This window comes from Narcine bancroftii, chromosome 1 (genome assembly GCF_036971445.1).
Source record: "Narcine bancroftii isolate sNarBan1 chromosome 1, sNarBan1.hap1, whole genome shotgun sequence".
NCBI lineage: Eukaryota > Metazoa > Chordata > Chondrichthyes > Torpediniformes > Narcinidae > Narcine > Narcine bancroftii.
Genome location: NC_091469.1, coordinates 162,150,768 through 162,169,409, shown reverse-complemented (window position 1 = coordinate 162,169,409; position 18,642 = coordinate 162,150,768). Strand labels below are relative to the sequence as shown.

Genomic DNA, 18,642 nt, shown 5'->3' with positions numbered 1-18,642 from the left:
CGTAGGAGAATAAGGGGAGATTTGATGGAGGTATTTAAAATGATGAGGGGATAGACAGAGTAAATGTAGATCGGCTTTTTCCACTGAGGGTGGGTGAGATACAAACCAGAGGACATGGGTTAAGGGTGAAAGGGGAAAGTTTAGGGGGGAACTTCTTCATACAGAGAATGGTGGAGATGTGGAACGAGCTGCCAGCTGAAGTGGTGAATGCGGGCTCAATTTTAACATTTAAGAAGAATTTGGACAGGGATGTGGATGGGAGGGGCATGGAGGGCTATGGGTTGGGTGCAGGTCAGTGGGACGGCAGAAAAATGTTTCAGCACAGACTAGAAGGGCCGAAGGGCTGTAGTGATCTATGGCTCTTTTATCCTTCCATCAAAGGGCATGATCATACACTTCTCTAAGGCTGATAAAAAACTTTGGGTAATGAAGGATATTGAGGCACAGATCAGGAAAAAGAAGGCAGTTGTCCATCAGATTTAAAAACTCCAGATGAAGCGGATCCCTCGGTGAGTAGAGGAGATATCGGAGAATGCGTAAGAGAGAAATGGAAAGTAGGAGCAAGGAGAAGGAAATGGAATTTTACCTTGACACAAGTGAGGTGTTGCTCTTTGGGAAGTGAAACCAGGGCAGGTGAGATACAAACCAGAGGACATGGGTTAAGGGGGAAAGGTTTAGAGGGGACTTCTTCACACAGAAAGTGGTGGAATGTGGTGAATGTGGGCTCAATTTTAGCATTTAAGAACAATTTGGAGATGCAAATTGGATGCAAGAGGCAGGGAATGGGCGCAGGTCAGTGGGACCAGGGTGAATAATAGTTCGGTATGGGCTGAAGGGGCCGAAGAGCCTGTCTCTGCGCTCTATTGTTCTGTGGTTCTATGGCTGGAGGTACGGTGAATGGCAGGGGCCCTGGAGAGTTTTCGAACAAAGAGACCTTGGGGAACAGGTGCAGAGTTCCTTGGAAGAGGCTGCTCAGGTGGCATTGAAGGCATTTGGCATGCCGCCCTTCATTGGGTGGGGTGTAGAGTTCAAAGGTGGGGACCTCACCATTCAGTTGGTCAATGGCCTGGTGAGACCTTATTTGGGAGCAGGGGAGGGGGCTACTAGAGTAGAGGAACACATCGATAAATTGGATGGGGTGCTGAGGAGATTCACCAGGATGTCGCCAAGACTGGAGGGGGGGAGTGAATTACAGGGAGAGGTGAGGTTGGATAGGCTGGGTCTTTATTCCCTGGAGCTAAGAAGGCTGACAGGTGATCTTCAAGGTTCAAGAACCTTCAGCTGCTGCCTCTGGGAGCCCTTCAGCCCCTTTCATCATCCTGTAGGGTCAGTTCTTAGGCTTCTCCTTCTCAAGTCACCTCATTACAGGAAGGATGTGGAAGCTACTGAGCGGGGGTAGGGGGGGGGGTGGGGGGGGTGTGGGCAGAGGAGATTCACCAGCATGTTGCTTGGATTAGAAAATAAGTCTTATGAGGCAAAGCTATTTTAGAACGCAGAAGGACGAGAGGAGACTTAATAGAGGTCGAAAAGATTCTGAGAGGCATAGATAGGGTGAACAGGTAGCACCTGTTTCCCAGGGCAGGATCAGCAAACACCAGAGGACGTGTGTACAAAGTAAAAGGAGGGAGGTTTAGGGGAGACCTCAGGGGTAAGTTTCTTGTGGGGGCCTGGAATGCCTTGTCAGGGATGGTGGTGGAGGCTGGAACATTAGGGGCATTTAAGACAGGCAGATGGATGGAAGAAAAATGGAGGGTTATGTGGAAGGGAGGGTTTAGTCCTTATATGGAATATATGGGTCGGCACAACATTGAGGATCGAAGGGCCTGTACAGTGCTGTAGTGTTCTACAGGGTGGAGCCGGTGGAGGGTGTTCTCCCTGTTTCTGGTGCTCTGTGCTGGTCCACTCCTCCTCCCCCCTGGAGTCTGCAAACCCTCGTGGTACACTGCCCAGCACAGGGGCTGCTGTCTAGGGCACAGACCTCCGCAGTTGCAGGGAGTTTGAAGCACCTCCAGCTCCTATAACAGACTGTCTAAAATCTGGGCAAAGAAAACCAAGGTTTCGGGCTTGAGCCCTTCATCAAGGTATGAGCAAGATGTAGACAGGCTCCTATCATCCTCTCTCTCTCCCTTTCTTACTCCCTCTGTCGCTTTCTCTTTTCATTTCTCTACCTCCCTCTCTCTCCCACAACTCATCATCTTGCCCTCTCCCTCCCACAACTCTCTCCTTCTCTCTCTTCCTCTCTGCCTCCCTCTCCCTTTCTTTTTCTCCCTCTCTCTCTCTCCCTCTCTATCTCCCTCCCTTTCCCTTTCTCTCTCCCCCCCTCTCTCACTCCTTTCTCATTCCTCTCTCTCTCTCTCTCTCTCTCTGTCCCTCTCTCATCCACCCCCCCTCTTTCACCATGGATGAGCTGCCCTACCAATGCCCCACACCTCCATCAACTCTGCCCTTAGTGCCCTATGCTGCAAGGACAAGCCCACCCCCCCCCCCCACTCAGTCTCCCCTCACCACAGACCAGACCCCTCCATCGCACCACCCCACCCCAGCCACGGTCCCCGGTGAGCCTGCTCCGCTCCCTCCCAGCGCCATTTCTGTTTCCCATCTGTTGGAGTATGGGCATGTGTCGACATGCTCTGGGTGTCACACCCACACTGCCCAGGCAGTCTTGCCACAGGCAGGAATGTTTGATACTCTACACACCTTCCCCTATAACTCAGTCAGTGCGAGTTTACAATTACAATTACCTTCAGGTATTCCCACCACGGAATACTGCCTTTGTCAGTGCAGTGGTATGTTTTAATTACCTGCTCCAGAACTGTTACCTGAGAACCGAGAGGATTAACTAAATAATCCAGGAGGTTTAGTCCCAGCCTTGGACCCCTCTCTGACCTTGGTAGAGCACTACAGCACAAAAACAGGCCCTTCTGCCCTTCTAGTTGGTGCCATAAGACCACAGAAACAAAAACTGCTGACCGGCTGCATCCCGGTCTGGTGCGGGGACACCAATGCCCCCAAGTGTAAAGCCCTCCAAAAGGTAGTGGATGCGGCCCAGGGCATCACAGGCAAATATGATGACTCCCTTGTGGGTGAATCCAGGACAAGTTGGCACAGTGTCAGAGTTTAAAACAGAGAGTAGGAGAAATTGTGGATTTGTGGAATTTTTGCCATATACAGCCGTGGAGGCCGGATCATTCGGGGAGTTTAAGCGGGTGGGGGGGGGGGAGGTTGATTGGTATCTAATTAGACAGGGTATCAAGGGATTATGGGGGAAAGGCCGGAATTTGGAACTAGATGTGAGAACGGTTTAGCTCAGGAGCAGACTCGATGGACCGAATGGCCTACTTCTGTTCCTTTATCTTGTGAAGCCTTCTCCTGCCGCAGCACTGCAAACCAAACTGCTGACACAACCCGGCTCATCACATACACCCCTCCCCTCCATCAACTGTGCCCACACCTCTCTCTCGGTGAACCTGACAACCCACTAAAGGATCCGGCCCACCTCAGTTGCACCCTCTTCTCCCCTTTCCACCGGGCAGAAAACTGGCAGATCCAAACTTGTGCTGCCGTCAGACCTCACTTGGAAGAAGACAACTGAGCTGCGGAGCTTATGAGAATCATCGTGGCGGAGACAGGAATGGGTAGACAAATTTGCAAGGAGTGGGACACAGGGGTGAGAGAGGAGGAGAGAGAGAGGGAGGGGGGAACAGGGTGTGTGGTGTGTGTGTGAGAGAGAAAGACACAGAGGGGAGAGGGTGGGAGAGAGAGGAGGTAAGAGAGGGTGACAGTGAGAGAGAAAGGATGGAGAGGGAGAGAGGGTGAGAGTGTGTGTGAGAGACAGAGTAAGGGGGCAAAACTAGGAGAAACGTTAGAGGAGGTTTCTTCACTCAGAGAGTGGCGGCAGAATGGAATGGTCTTCCAGAAGAGATAGTTGCGGCAGGATCCTTTCTGTCATTTAAGAGAAGGTTGGATGTGTACATGGATATGAGGTGGTTGGAGGGATATGGATGGAGAGTGGGAGGGGGGAGCTAGTGGAATTGTTCAAGTGAACTGGCGCAGACTCAAAGGGCCGATATGGCCTGTTTCCGTGCTGTAAACTGTTATATGGAAAGGACACATAGGCCTCTATGTACAGGCCTCTTGGCCCACGATGTTGTGCTGACCTATAAATTCCTACCAAAATTTTAAAAATTACACCCTCCCTACCCTGTAACCCTCTATTTTTCTTCCATCCTTGTGTCTTTTTCTTTGGCTTGGCTTCGCGGACGAAGATTTATGGAGGGGGTAAAAAGTCCACGTCAGCTGCAGGCTCGTTTGTGGCTGACAAGTCCGATGCGGGACAGGCAGACACGATTGCAGCGGTTGCAAGGGAAAATTGGTTGGTTGGGGTTGGGTGTTGGGTTTTTCCTCCTTTGCCTTTTGTCAGTGAGGTGGGCTCTGCGGTCTTCTTCAAAGGAGGTTGCTGCCCGCCAAACTGTGAGGCGCCAAGATGCACGGTTTGAGGCGTTATCAGCCCACTGGCGGTGGTCAATGTGGCAGGCACCAAGAGATTTCTTTAGGCAGTCCTTGTACCTTTTCTTTGGTGCACCTCTGTCACGGTGGCCAGTGGAGAGCTCGCCATATAACACGATCTTGGGAAGGCGATGGTCCTCCATTCTGGAGACGTGACCCATCCAGCGCAGCTGGATCTTCAGCAGCGTGGACTCGATGCTGTCGACCTCTGCCATCTCGAGTACTTCGACGTTAGGGGTGTAAGCGCTCCAATGGATGTTGAGGATGGAGCGGAGACAACGCTGGTGGAAGCGTTCTAGGAGCCGTAGGTGGTGCCGGTAGAGGACCCATGATTCGGAGCCGAACAGGAGTGTGGGTATGACAACGGCTCTGTATACGCTTATCTTTGTGAGGTTTTTCAGTTGGTTGTTTTTCCAGACTCTTTTGTGTAGTCTTCCAAAGGCGCTATTTGCCTTGGCGAGTCTGTTGTCTATCTCATTGTCGATCCTTGCATCTGATGAAATGGTGCAGTCGAGGTAGGTAAACTGGTTGACCGTTTTGAGTTTTGTGTGCCTGATGGAGATGTGGGGGGGCTGGTAGTCATGGTGGGGAGCTGGTTGATGGAGGACCTCAGTTTTCTTCAGGCTGACTTCCAGGCCAAACATTTTGGCAGTTTCCGCAAAGCAGGACGTCAAGCGCTGAAGAGCTGGCTCTGAATGGGCAACTAAAGCGGCATCATCTGCACGAAAACCAACAAGGTCGGGTCAGATACAGAAATGAGCTCTCTGAACCCTTCTCCATTAACAATGGCGTGAAGCAAGGCTGTGTTCTCGCACCAACCCTCTTTTCAATCTTCTTCAGCATGATGCTGAACCAAGCCATGAAAGACCCCAACAATGAAGACGCTGTTTACATCCGGTACCGCACGGATGGCAGTCTCTTCAATCTGAGGCGCCTGCAAGCTCACACCAAGACACAAGAGAAACTTGTCCGTGAACTACTCTTTGCAGATGATGCCGCTTTAGTTGCCCCTTGTATCTAAGAGTCTCTTAAATGACCCTAATATTCCAGCCTCCACCACCATTTCTGGCAAGGCATTCCAGGCCCTCACAACTCTCTGTCTCCCCTAAACATCCCTCCCTTCTTTTTGTACCAGGGTTGGTGTCAAGGGTGAGCATCTGTGGGTGTTCCCCGCCTAGCGAGTTGCTGTGCCCCCCCATACGGTCATGGCCATCGCTTGCCAGAGCTGCCCCCACCCCCTCCGGCAGCATCAGCGTGTGTTAAGCATCACGGGTGTCTGTCTTGACTCTCTAACCACACCAGGCTGCATCACTAGCGGCTAATGACGCTCAACACCATAAGAGTAATGGTCTCACCTACATCGGTGGATCGGATGATGGTAACAGCACTATATCCCTCCACCCCCAACTCTGAGTGAGTTCATGAGCTTTGCACTACAGGCAAATGCCCCCCTCTAACATCTGTTCTGGCACTGATCCTGCTTTGTACACATGTCTCTGGTGTTTGCTGATCCTGCCCTGGGAAACAGGCGCTGCCCATGCACTCTATCTACACCTCTCAGAATCTTGTAGACCTTTATCAAGTCTCCTCTCATCCTTCTACGCTCCAGAGAGAAAAGTCCCAGCTCTACTAACCTTGCCTCATAAGACTTATTTTCCAATCCAGGCAACATCCCTGTGAATCTCCTCTGCCCCCTCTCCATAGCTTCCACATCCTTCCTGTGATGAGGTGACCAGAAGTGAACATGAGGTTTTCAATGTTACCTAACGACTCCCAAACTCAATCGTCCGACTAAGGAAGCCTTTCTTAACTGTCCTATTAACCCACAGGGTGACCCTAATGGATTTGAACCTTTATCCTAGCAAATCCTCCTTTACCCCTGGACTCAACCTTCTTGGATGTCCTTCCAAAATGCATCACCTCGCAATTATCCAGATCGAACTCCATCTGCCACTTCTCTGCCCAATTCTGCATCCTGTCGGGATAGACGGGGTGGGGGTAGAGGTGAGTGAGCAGAGAAGTCAATGTTCATGCCATCCAGTTGGAGGGTGCTCGGTCAGAAGATGAGGTGTGATGCTTCCATAGAGCCAGAGATACCCTTCCTATCAATTCTCACCTTTCCTCTTTCCTGTGGCCCATACATATCCAATTAAAACATGACTTCTGTTGGGTCTTTGGCTGCTCTACGTCCATTCTTCCCTTAACCCCAGCCCTTTAATAAAGATGCCTGCCTGCTTTATATTCATACCCTGAAGAAGGTAAGGTGTGGAATGACGATGTTGTGGCCGTTACAGAGACTTGGCTGGAGGAAGGGCAGGATTGGCTGATGCAGGTACCGGGGTTTAGGGGTTTTAAAGGGAATCGGAGGGGAGGTAAGGGTGGTGGGGGGGTGTAGCATTACTGGTCAGGGATAGCATCACAGCTATAGAAAGGGAGGAGGCTGTAGAGGGAAGGTCCACTGAGTTGGTGTGGGTGGAAGTCAGAAATAGGAAGGGAGCTCTCACTGTGCTGGGAGTCATCTATAGGCCCCAAATAGCCCTCTGGACCCCAAGGAGCAGATCAGAAGGCATATTTTGAAATGGTGGGAAATACAGGGTTGCCATTATGGGTGATTTCAACTTCCCTAATATTGACTGAAACCTCCTGACTGCAGGAGGTATGGATGGGGCTGAATTTGTCAGGTGTGTCCAAGAAGGATTCCTGACATGGTCTGTGTAATGGCTGACGAGAGGAGAGGCCACACTGGATCTGGATCTGGGGAATGAACCTGGTCAAGTGGCAGATCTCTTGGGGGGGGGGTGGGTGGGGGAGCATTGTAGTGAGAGTGACCACAACTCACTGAGCTTCAACATAGCTATGGAAAAGGATAAAAGCAGACAAAATGGGAAAGAATTTAATTGGGAAATGGCTAATTATGATGGGATGAGGGAGGAACTAGGGAGAGTAAGTTGGAAACAGATGTTCAAGGGAGAAAGCACAGAAGTAATGTGGAGGAAATTTAGGGACCACTTGCTGGGTTAGTTCCACTGGGTCAAGGAAAAGATGGTAGGAAAAGGCAATATTAGTTGATGAAGCAGGTGAGGCAACTGGTCAGGAGGAAGAAGGAAGCAGATATAGGAAACAGGAAGGGCTCATGAGAAGTATATGGTAGCCAGGAAAGAGCTTAAGAAAGGACTTAGGAGAGCTCGAAGGGGGACATGAGAAGGTCTTGGCCTGTAGGATTAAGGAGAACCCCAAGACATTCTAAGTGTATGTGAAGAACAGGAGGATGACGGGAATGAAGGTAGACCCGCTAAAGGATAAAGCAGGGAACATGTGCCTGGAGGTGGAGGAGGTTGGGGAGGTCCTAAATGGATACTTTGCTTCAATGTTCACCAGAGAAAGGGACCTAGATCAGGGTGAGGTCGGAATAGAATAGGCCTGTGTGCTGGACAGTGTGGAGATTGAGGAAGTGTTGGATCTTCTGAAAAACAACAAGATTGATAAGTCCCCAGGAATGGACACAATATACCCCAGGTTGCTGTGGGAAGGGAGAGAAGAGATAGCTGGGGCAATGGCTATGATCTTTAAGTCCTCTTTGGCTGCAGGGGAGGTGCCAGAGGATTGGAGGATGGTAAATGTAGCCCCCTTGTTTAAAAAGGGTAATAGGGAGAATCCTGGGAATTATAGACCAGTGAGCCTTACGTCAGTGGTGTGTAAACTATTGGAGAGGATTTTAAGGACAAGATCTATGAGCATTTGGAGAAGTCCAGGCTACTCACGGATAGTCAGCATGGCTTTATGAAGGGAAGGTCATGCCTCATGAGTCTAATTAAGATTTTTGAGAAGGTAACAAGAGAAATTGATGAGGATAGGGCAGTAGATGTTGTCTACATGGATTTTAGCAAGGCATTTAACAAGGTCCCCATGAGAGACTCGTTCAGAAAGTCATGAGGCTCTGGATCAGTAGAACCTTGGTCGTGTAGATAAAACACATGCTTGCAGGTAGAAAGCAGAGAGTAGTAATTGAAGGAAAGTATTCTGCCTGGAGGTCGGTGACTAGTGGAGGGGCCGCAGGGATCTGTCCTGAGACCCCTGCTCATTGTGATATTTATAAATGACCCGGATGAAGAGGCGGACGGATGGGTCAGTAAGTTTGTGGATGATACGAAGGTTGGAGGAGTTGTGGATAAAGCTGAAGGTTGTCGAAGGTTACGAGAGGATATAGACAGGATGCAGAGTTGGGTGGAGAAGTGCCAGATGGAGTTCAATCGGGATAAGTGTGAGGTGATGCATTTTGGAAGGACTAACCAGAAGGTTGAGTACAGGGTTAATGGTCAGTTAATTAAGAGTGTGGATGAACAGAGAGACCTTGGAGTTCAAATCCATACATCCCTTGAGGTCATCACATAGGATATTTCCTGAGGCCTATGAGATTCTGGTCTTCATTAATAGGGGGATTGAGCTCTGGTGAGGCCTAATTATAGGAAGGATGTGGAAGCTATGGAGAGGGTGCAGAGGAGTTTTACCAGGATGTTGCCTGGATTGGGAAATAGGTCTTATGAGGCAAGATTAGCAGAGCTGGGACTTTTTCTCTGTGGAATGTAGAAGGATGAGAGGAGATTTGATAGAGGTCTACAAGATTCTGAGAGGGATTGATAGGGTGGACAGGCAGCACCTGTTTCCCAGGGCAGGATTAGCCAACACCAGAGGATATGTGTACAAAGTGAAGGGAGGGAAGCTTAAAGAAGACGTCAGGGTAAAGTCTTTTACACAAAGAGTTGTGGGAGGGCCTGGAATGCCTTGCCAGGGATGGGTGGTGGAGGCTGGAACATTAGGGGCATTGAAGAGACTCTTAGACAGGCAGATGGATGGATAGATAGATGGGGTAGGGAGGGTTTAGTATTTGGTATTTTTTAAGGAATATAAGGGGTAACTCAAGATGGAGGGCTGAAGAATTGTACTGTGCTGTATGTTCTAAGAGCTCAGGTTATAAACGTCGATCATATATCTTTACCTGCTATGGGTGTTGCAAGACCTGCTGAGTTCCTCCAGCATCTCTGTGATTGTACTTATCCCCTCGGACACACACCCCACGAACCTCTCCCCACAGACACTCTCCCCACGGACACTGTCCCCCACGAACCTCTCCCCACGGACACTCTCCCCACAGACACTCTCCCCACGGACACTGTCCCCCACGAACCTCTCCCCACGGACACTCTCCCCACAGACACTCTCCCCACGGACACTGTCCCCCATGAACCTCTCCCCACGGACACTCTCCCCACAGACACTCTCCCCACGGACACTGTCCCCCACGAACCTCTCCCCACGGGCACTCTCCCCACAGACACTCTCCCCACGGACACTGTCCCCCACGAACCTCTCCCCACGGACACTGTCCCCCACGAACCTCTCCCCACGGACACTCTCCCCACAGACACTCTCCCCACGGACACTGTCCCCCACGAACCTCTCCCCACGGACACTCTCCCCACAGACACTCTCCCCACGGACACTGTCCCCCATGGATGCTCTCCCTCATCACTGAGTCTGGTGCTGAGGGATCTCCACCAGATGGTGAAGGATCCCCATCTGTACTGCAGATTCATCGCAAATACGAAGGGATTTCTCCCCTTCTCATTGCAGGTTGTGAGATACTGAGGAATCTCTCCCCTAGAGATTCAGCGATCACCAGCCAAGCTCGGGTTCTGTACAACAGGAGAAGGGGAGTTTCCCCTAGTTACCATGGGAAGTCTGAATCAGTATGCCTTCTGAGAAATGTGGGTGCAAGTTAGCATTGAGGGGAAGTGAGGGCAGTCTGCAGTGTGTGAACTCTGCGGTGATTTTGACTCAGAGCAAATCCATTTTCCTCATATCATCTACCTTTAGGTCTCACTGATGAAAGGTTAGATACAGGGACTGACAACAGGCAACGTGACAAAGCTGGTGGAAATTTAACCAAACTCCTGTCTATAATCCTGTTGCTGTAGAACAGGGCCAAGACGGATGCACAGGGCGTCTGGCAGTCTGGTTGGGAGGCAAGAGTCCGGACCTGTGGCTGCCATATTCTCAGGCCTCCTGGTCCATAATCCTGGAATAAGGAGCAGGTAATCTAGGAATGTGCAACAGGTCAGACAGCATGTGGAGAGGGGGAGAGAGGGGGGAGCGTGAGGGGAGGGAGAGAGAGATGGGGGAGAGAGAGAGACAGATGGAGATGGAGGGGAGAGGGGGAGAGAGGGGGGAGCGTGAGGGGAGGGAGAGAGAGAGAATGAGAGATGGGGGAGAGAGAGAGAGGCAGATGGAGATGGAGAGGAGAGGGGGAGAGAGGGGGGAGCGTGGAGGGGAGGGAGAGAGAGATGGGGGAGAGAGAGAGACAGATGGAGATGGAGGGGAGAGGGGGAGAGAGGGGGGAGCGTGAGGGGAGGGAGAGAGAGAGAATGAGAGATGGGGAGAGAGAGAGAGGCAGATGGAGATGGAGGGGAGAGGGGGAGAGAGGGGGGAGCGTGGAGGGGAGGGAATGAAAGATGGGGGAGAGAGAGAGACAGATGGAGATGGAGGGGAGAGGGGAGAGAGATGGAGGAAGAGGGAGGGATAGAAAGAGGTGAGAGAGATATGGGAAGGGGAAAGAGAGAGAGAGTCAGAAATAGGGAGGAGGAGATGGAGATGTGTAGAGAAGAGGGAGAGATGAAATGGGGAGGGGAGAAATAGGGAGGGTGAGATTAACAGAGTTAGAGAGATATATGGAGAGAGAGATGGAGAGGAAGAGAGAAAGAAATAGGGAGAGTGAAAGGAAAGGGGAGGGGAGAGATGATGGGGAGAGAGATGGAGGGGAGAGGGGGAAAGAGATGGAATGAGGGAGGGATAGAGGTGAGAGGGTGAGGGAGGGGAAGGAAAAGGGAAGATGGGGAGGGGAACATAGAGAGAGAGGTGGAGAGGGGAGAGAGAGAGGGAAAGCAGAGAGACAGAGAGAGAGGAGGATAAAAGGGGAGAGAGGGAGAGTGGGAGAGATGAGAGAGAGAGAGGGGAGGAGAGGGAATAAGAGAGAGAGAATCTGAGATTAGTTGATTAGCTTCTGGCAAGTGGTTTCCCACAAGTGGAGGGAAGAGTTGAGAGTGGAGAAGAGGTCAGGGTGTTGTGGTGCAAGCTCGAGGCAATCTGTGTCAGGAGATGATTGGGATGTGGTGAGTCTGAAAGATTGGCCATCGTTATTAAACTCACTGTGAGGCCATGGCACTTGGTATGTGTGTGGAGTAAGTGTGTGTGTGTGAGCATGCATGTGTGGGTGCCATGTGCATATGTGTGTGTTTGTGTGTGTGTATGCTTGCATGTGTGGATGTGTGCTATGAGCGAAATCAACAGCAATGGTAATATAATAAAGACAATGGTAATTTCAAAAAGAATAATTTTTTAATGCTGATTATTAATAACATAACACTCCTGACTCTAACTTAACCCCACGATGTGCAAATGTATATATGTGTGTGTGTGTGTGTGTGTGTGTGTGTGTGTGTGTGTGTGTGTGTGTGTGTGTGTGTGTGTGTGTGTGTGTGTGTGTGTGTGTGTGTGTGTTAAAACCCAAACCATTACAGTTTAAGCTTGATTCTGAAGAGATGATTTTAAAGTGCAGTCTCAGAAAGCTTTTGTGTTGAAACTCAAATTCTTTATTACTGTTTAAAATCAATTATGGAGAATGCTTGAAGCATCAGATTTCTTTAAATTGGTGCTCAAAAGCAATTGTGATGTATTTTGAAACATCAGTCATCAGTCCTCTTTAAAACTCACAAATTTCTCTTCTCGAGTTGTTTTCAGAGCAATGTTTCTTCATACGAATGATTTCCTCTCTCTTGCATGGAGATTTTGGAGTCTGTCTTCCACACAATAAATCTATCCATTTTACAAAGAGACAGTGAAGTGGCTATTTTCTTTCACAATTATTTCACAAACCCAAAGAAGGTCTAAACGAAGAACCCAAATAGAAAAGGACGTGACTGAACTGCCCTCTTTACCAAAGAGACAGTGAAATGGCTAAATTCTTCAAAACCACTTTTCCAGTGTTCCTCCTTTTCATAAGGAGAACATAAGCAGCTTTTTGCTACTGCACTTCAATCCTGTCTTACTTTCAGGATGGTCAAGCCCTTTCAATCCTGTGTTACCTACAGGATGGCCAGGCATCTTCTTCTCATCTCAAAATGCCTCTCGTTTAATAATATGTTTCTCTCAAAATTCTCATCACATCATTTCCATTTCACTTTCATTTTTCCAAAAGTATGAATCATGGCAGATGGCCTTTTGAACTTACTTCACATCTATATGCTAAAAGCATCTCTTCCAGAAGTTTAAGTGGATCAGACTCTGGACTGTCTGTTAATCAGCCAGCAGCTACCCCTGAGAGTTTTATGACTGTTTGCAGTTCTAAAGTTGCAGACCTCTCAAGGAAACAAGCTTCCAGCAGAACAAGATATTAACAGACTTTTTGTCTTTGCAAATGGCTTCTCCTCTCTGAGGGTATAAGGGCCTGTGGTGTTGGTAAAATGCAAATGTGTCCTGTCCACCCAAAAACTAATTTTACTAAGAAATATAAAATTTCTAACTGAAGGTTTTAACTTTAAAGATTAATATTAGCACAATACCATTACTGTATATGTGTGTCTTTGTGTGTGTGTGTGTGTGTGTGTGTGTGTGTGTGTGTGTCTCTGTGTGTTTGTGTGTGGTTGGTGACTAAACTGGGTCCCCCACCAGTCTGGCAGGTTGGGTTGGGGTACGGGAGGGAGAGCTGTTGGGCTGGGTCAGGGTCAGGGAGGGAGAGCTGAAGATAGATTCCTTGGAAAACCAAAGTTGTCGGAATAATGTCAAAATAGTGGGAATTCCAGAAGGAATCGAGGGTTCAGATCCAATAAAAAATTTTTAAAAGTGGATCCCTGAAGCATTGGGATTGGAATTTTTTCCAGAAGGTTTGGAATTAGATAGGGCACATAGAGCTCTGAGAAGTAAACCTCCATGAGCTGTTTTGATTCATTGCCTACGGTATCAAGACAGGGAAACCATCTTGCGAGTTCTGGTCCAAAACACACGTAGATATCAGTCTCCATTGATGGTACAGGGAAATAAGGTTTTCTTTTACCCAGACTGGTGGGGGAGCCAGTTTAGTTTAGTCACCACACACACACACACACACACACACACACACACACACACACACACACACACACACACACACACACACACACACACACACACACACACACACACACACACACACACACACACACAACAGGGAAATAAGGTTTTATTTTACCCAGATTTAAGTCAAAAAATTATTAAAAGGCATAAAAAATTTAATTCTGCTAAAGATGTGTTTTGGAGGAAGGGATATAAATTTTCTTTTTGATACCCTGCAGTTTGGAAGATTTTTTTATGGCAATTTCCAATCACAGTTTTCTGAGAGGGATCGTGATGCTTTAATTTTTGTCAATTCTCTGCCAGACAGGGCTACTGAAAGGCACTCTTCACCTAAGAGGAAGACATCTGATAAGAAGAATGGAAATAGGAACGGGAAGGCAAATACGTCAAAGAATTTGATTGATATTGATGATCCCGAAAAAGCCTTGGGATTGAATTCATTGGGGCTGTGATCTGATTTAGACTCATAATTTTGTAAGTCCGGTTGGGGGGAATGGATGTCGCTGAAGCTTTTGGAAGTTATCCACCACCTGTAGTGGGGGGGGGGAGAGAGAATTTCTTCCACACCCAATTAAGTGGGAAGTTTACTACTTTTGTAATTTCTACTTATATCTAAAAAACCTTTTTTCTTATTTTTGTGTAATCTTAATTTTGTTTAAGGGGGGGGGTTTAGTGGTTTTTTAATTTAAGGGTCATTTTATTTTATTGAGGAGAGGGTTTTTTTGTGGACTGAAGGAATAGAGGGGGGGGTCCCTTTTTTAATTGTTAAAACAATGTCTAGTTGAATTTTGCAATATTTAACCCTAATGTTCCGCGTTAAACAACCCGATTAAGCGTAAACGTGTTTTAGCCTATATAAAAAAGATGAAAATGGATATTGCTTTTTTTGCAGGTAACTCATTTATCTGAAGAAGAACATTTAAAATTGAAGAGAGACTGGGTTGGCCGGTCATGTAATTTCATCTTCTTTTAATTCGAAAGCACGAGGAGTGACGATTTTGATTCACGAGAAAATACCATTTGAACTCGAATCTTTGGTGGAAACAGCTGGTCAAATTTTAATAATTAATTGTAAATTGTTTGCCGAGTCATGGACTTTGTTGAATGTTGTCCTGGGTAAACTTGTACCTCTCATTTTGTTCGTTTTAAATTGGTCACAGTGTTTGAGCTACCGAAAGAAAATAGACACACACACCGAGAGCAGTTCAGTTTATACAAGTCTTTATTACTAAATCTAAAGCTGAATTCACACTACAATATGCAAGCCCTTCCCAATTATACTTAACAATGCCTGGACTGGTCCCAACTGCCGAAGTGAGGCAATGACTGCACACTTGTAGTAGGTTGTCGGGGCGCTGGTAGCAGCTTCTCCACCTCCCCCGACCGGGTTGTTGGCTGGACTCTCGAAGTTCTTCTTGCTGAGAGATGTTGCCACCTCTCGGAGAGTCTCAAACTTCAGCAGCGGGACCATGGTTTATATTACCCAAAAACTGCTTACCCAAGCACCTATTCCCAGCACAGTAAGAAAGATAAGCGAGCAAGCTAGCATGACTAGGCTTCTATCGAATAACACAACTTTCAGCTTATCACTTTGAATACAATGGTTATTTTGCATCAAGGCAAGGCCTCTGACAGTCTGTGACCAAAACAAGCAGGAAGATTAAATGTTCTTGGTACACAGATGTCCTTTCTTCAGATAACAGCATCTCTGGCCCCTCGGTGGAATTTAGCTTATGTCTGCTGATTCTAAAACACAAGCAGGTTCTCAGCCTTGCAGAAGCAAAGGCTGCAAAAGTAAAATCATGGTTTAAATCTTCCATTACAAATGTTTATGCATCTAATGTTGACAATGAACAATTTGTGTCTGCAGCTTTTTAAACTCTGAGTCAAGCTAAAGAAAATATTTTGATTGGGGGAGATTTCAATTGTGTCTTAGACCCATTATTGGATAAATCTCCAAAAATCTTGAAAAAATCGAAAGCAGCGGTTCAATTGGTTTGTTTGATGAAAGATTTAAATTTGATAGAGGTTTGGAGAAGGTTAAATCCAACTGAGAAAGATTTTTCATTTTATTCTTCACGTCATGATTCATTTTCAAGGATTGATTTCTTTTTGGCATCAGCACATTTACAACCTCGTTTTATTCAAGCTGAATATAAGAGTAGAATAATTTCCGATCATTCATTGTTATTTATTGCTTGTGAATGAGCCGGAAGTTATTCAATCAACTTTTCGCTGGAGGTTTAATGCAATGTTATTGAAAAAACTGGAATTTGTAAAATTTATTAAGAATCAAATAGTTTCTTTTCTGGATTTGAATAGGAATACAGTTCAGAGTAATTTTACTTTATGGGATGCTTTGAAGGCATTTTTATGTGGTCAAATTATTAGCTATGCATCAAAGGGAAAGAATACATTTTTGGTGGAGAGTCAGTTATTGGAAAAACAGATCGCTGATTTTGATAAAGAAATTCAGATGAATTGTACGGAGGATAATAAGGCAGCTTTGACTAAATTGAAGTTACGATATAACACATTACAAACATGTCAATATTAACGATTGATTCAAAGATCTAAACAACGTTATTATGAGTTAGGGGATAGAGCCCATAAGGTTTTAGTGTGGCAATTGAAAACAGAACAAGCATCGAGAACTATTAACACTGTGAGGAAGGATAACTCAGTTACTTTTAAACCTCAGGAAATTAATGACCAATTTTTTATCATTTTACCAGAAGTTATATACTTCTGAGGGAGTTTAGGATGATGGCTCCATTGAATCTTTTTTTGTCAGAATTAAATTTGCCAATATTAGGGGAAGACGATGTGAGGAATTTGGACTCTCCTTTTACAGATTTAGAAATAAAGGATGTTATTCAACAAATGCCTAATGGGAAATCTCCAGGAGATGATGGGTTCACTGCTGAATTTTATAAAGTTTTTAATGATGATCTGTCCTCTTTAGTTATGGATGTTCTTCAGCAGGTAACTAAGGAACAAGCTTTACCAGACTCGTGTTTTTTAAAGAAAACTTTATTTAAAAGATAAGTAAAAAGTATAACTTACAATCTAAATATTCATACAAAGTAATTTTACAAAGATTTATATATATATAAAAAACTAAATGTAAAAAAACAAAAAAAAGAACAATAAAAAACCCTTACCCCCCCCCACCCACCCCTTCAGCTAGCCCCCTTAAGGGGAGTCAAAAATATAAATCATATATATAAAAAAAATGTTAATGACAGTTTAAAATACATCTAATTGCATATATTTCAAATATGGGGACCACTTAACAACAAAAAAGGAATAATTATCATGTAAATTATAAGTAATTTTTTCCATAATGATACAAGTTTTCAATTCATTGTGCCAACATATTATATTAATTTCGACATCATCTTTCCAAGTACTAGCAACATATTTACGCACTACCGATAACATCAAACATACAAAAGCAATTTGAACTTTATCCAAAGCCTTTCCCTTTAATCAATACAAATCTCCTAATAAAAAAATTGTTGGATCCAAAGGTAGTTTAAAATTATACAATTTTTCCAAATACATAAACTACATCTAAAGCAAGAATCTGAATTACTAAACCCATATTTTTTAAAAAACTTTTCCAAGGTCAAATACAATTGATGTAAAAAATTATAATTGACCATATCTTACATTAGTCAATTTAATTACATTGTCCTGACACATGTTCGCCCAATCATCTTCAGGAAAAGTAAACTCTAAATCAGTCTCCCATTTAAGTTTAGACTTTTCCCAATCTGACTTATCCATATTGTCTTGAAATAAATTAACTTTCGTAGACTAACTAATGATCTGCCCTTTCAAATAAGCTTTCAAAGCGTCCCATACTACAAAATGACCATATACAGAATTAACATTCTCAGTCAGAAATAAAGAGATATGTTCTTTAATAAAAGTAACACTGTTTTTTTAAATAACATTGCATTAAACCTCCATCTAAATGTCGAACGTACTATCTCTGAACTTTCACAAGAGAAGATTAATAATGAATGATCTGATATAACTCTACTTTTATATTCAGTTTGCAGTACCCTACCCTGAAGATGTGCTGATACCAAAAATAAATCAATTCTGGAAAATGAATCATGCCTTGAAGAATAAAAAGAAAAATCTTTCTCTGTAGGATTAACTTTTCTCCAAATATCTACCAAATTTAAATCTTTCATTAACGCATTAAGTTGTATTGCCATCTTTGACTTCCTTATACTCTTGGATTTCTATCTAATAAAGGATCCAAAACACAATTAAAATCACCACCAGCTAAAATATTCTCATTAGCCTGATTTAACAAGAAAAAACCTTCTGAAATTGGGTGCATATAAATTAAACAGTGTCCAAAATTCTGCAAATATTTTACAATTAACTCTTAAAACTCTACCAGCATTCCCTTCAATAGATTCCAATTCAAATGGTAAGTTCTTATGAATTAAAATCACTACTCCTTTTGCTTTAGAATTAAAAGAAGAATGTCTCATCCAGGGTGGGAACCTCATCCAGCTCTAGCCTTAGGGGCTGTTGAGGGAGCTGGAGCAGGGCGGAATCTTGGACTGAGCAGTTGGTACTGAAAAGAGATTGGAAGTGTTCTGACCATTGGTTGAGGATGGAGATCTTGTCGCTGAGGAGGACTTTGCCGTCTGAGCTGCGCAGCGGGCTTTGGACTTGGGGTGAGGGGCCGTACACAGCCTTTAGAGCCTCGTAGAAACCCCTGAAGTCGCCAATGTCCGCGCTGAGCTGTGTTCGTTTGGCGAGGCTAGTCCACCACTCATTTTGGATCTCCCGGAGTTTGCGCTGAAGATGGCTGCATGCGCGACGGAAGGCTTGTTTCTTCTCTGGACAGGACGGCTTTGTAAGGTGAGCCTGGTGGGCAGCTCGCTTCTTTGCCAGCAGCTCCTGGATTTCCTGGCTGTTTTCGTCAAACCAGTCCTTGTT

At 45.8% G+C, this 18,642-nt stretch overlaps 1 long non-coding RNA gene across 1 annotated transcript; it reads left to right on the top strand.

Annotated features, from left to right (window-relative positions):
• Positions 1 to 13,980: 13,980 nt before the first annotated feature.
• LOC138746377 (uncharacterized) lies at positions 13,981 to 14,805 on the top strand. Its single transcript, XR_011346947.1, has 2 exons — positions 13,981 to 14,145; positions 14,564 to 14,805. It is a non-coding gene; the product is annotated as an uncharacterized lncRNA (long non-coding RNA).
• The last annotated feature ends 3,837 nt before the right edge of the window (positions 14,806 to 18,642 follow it).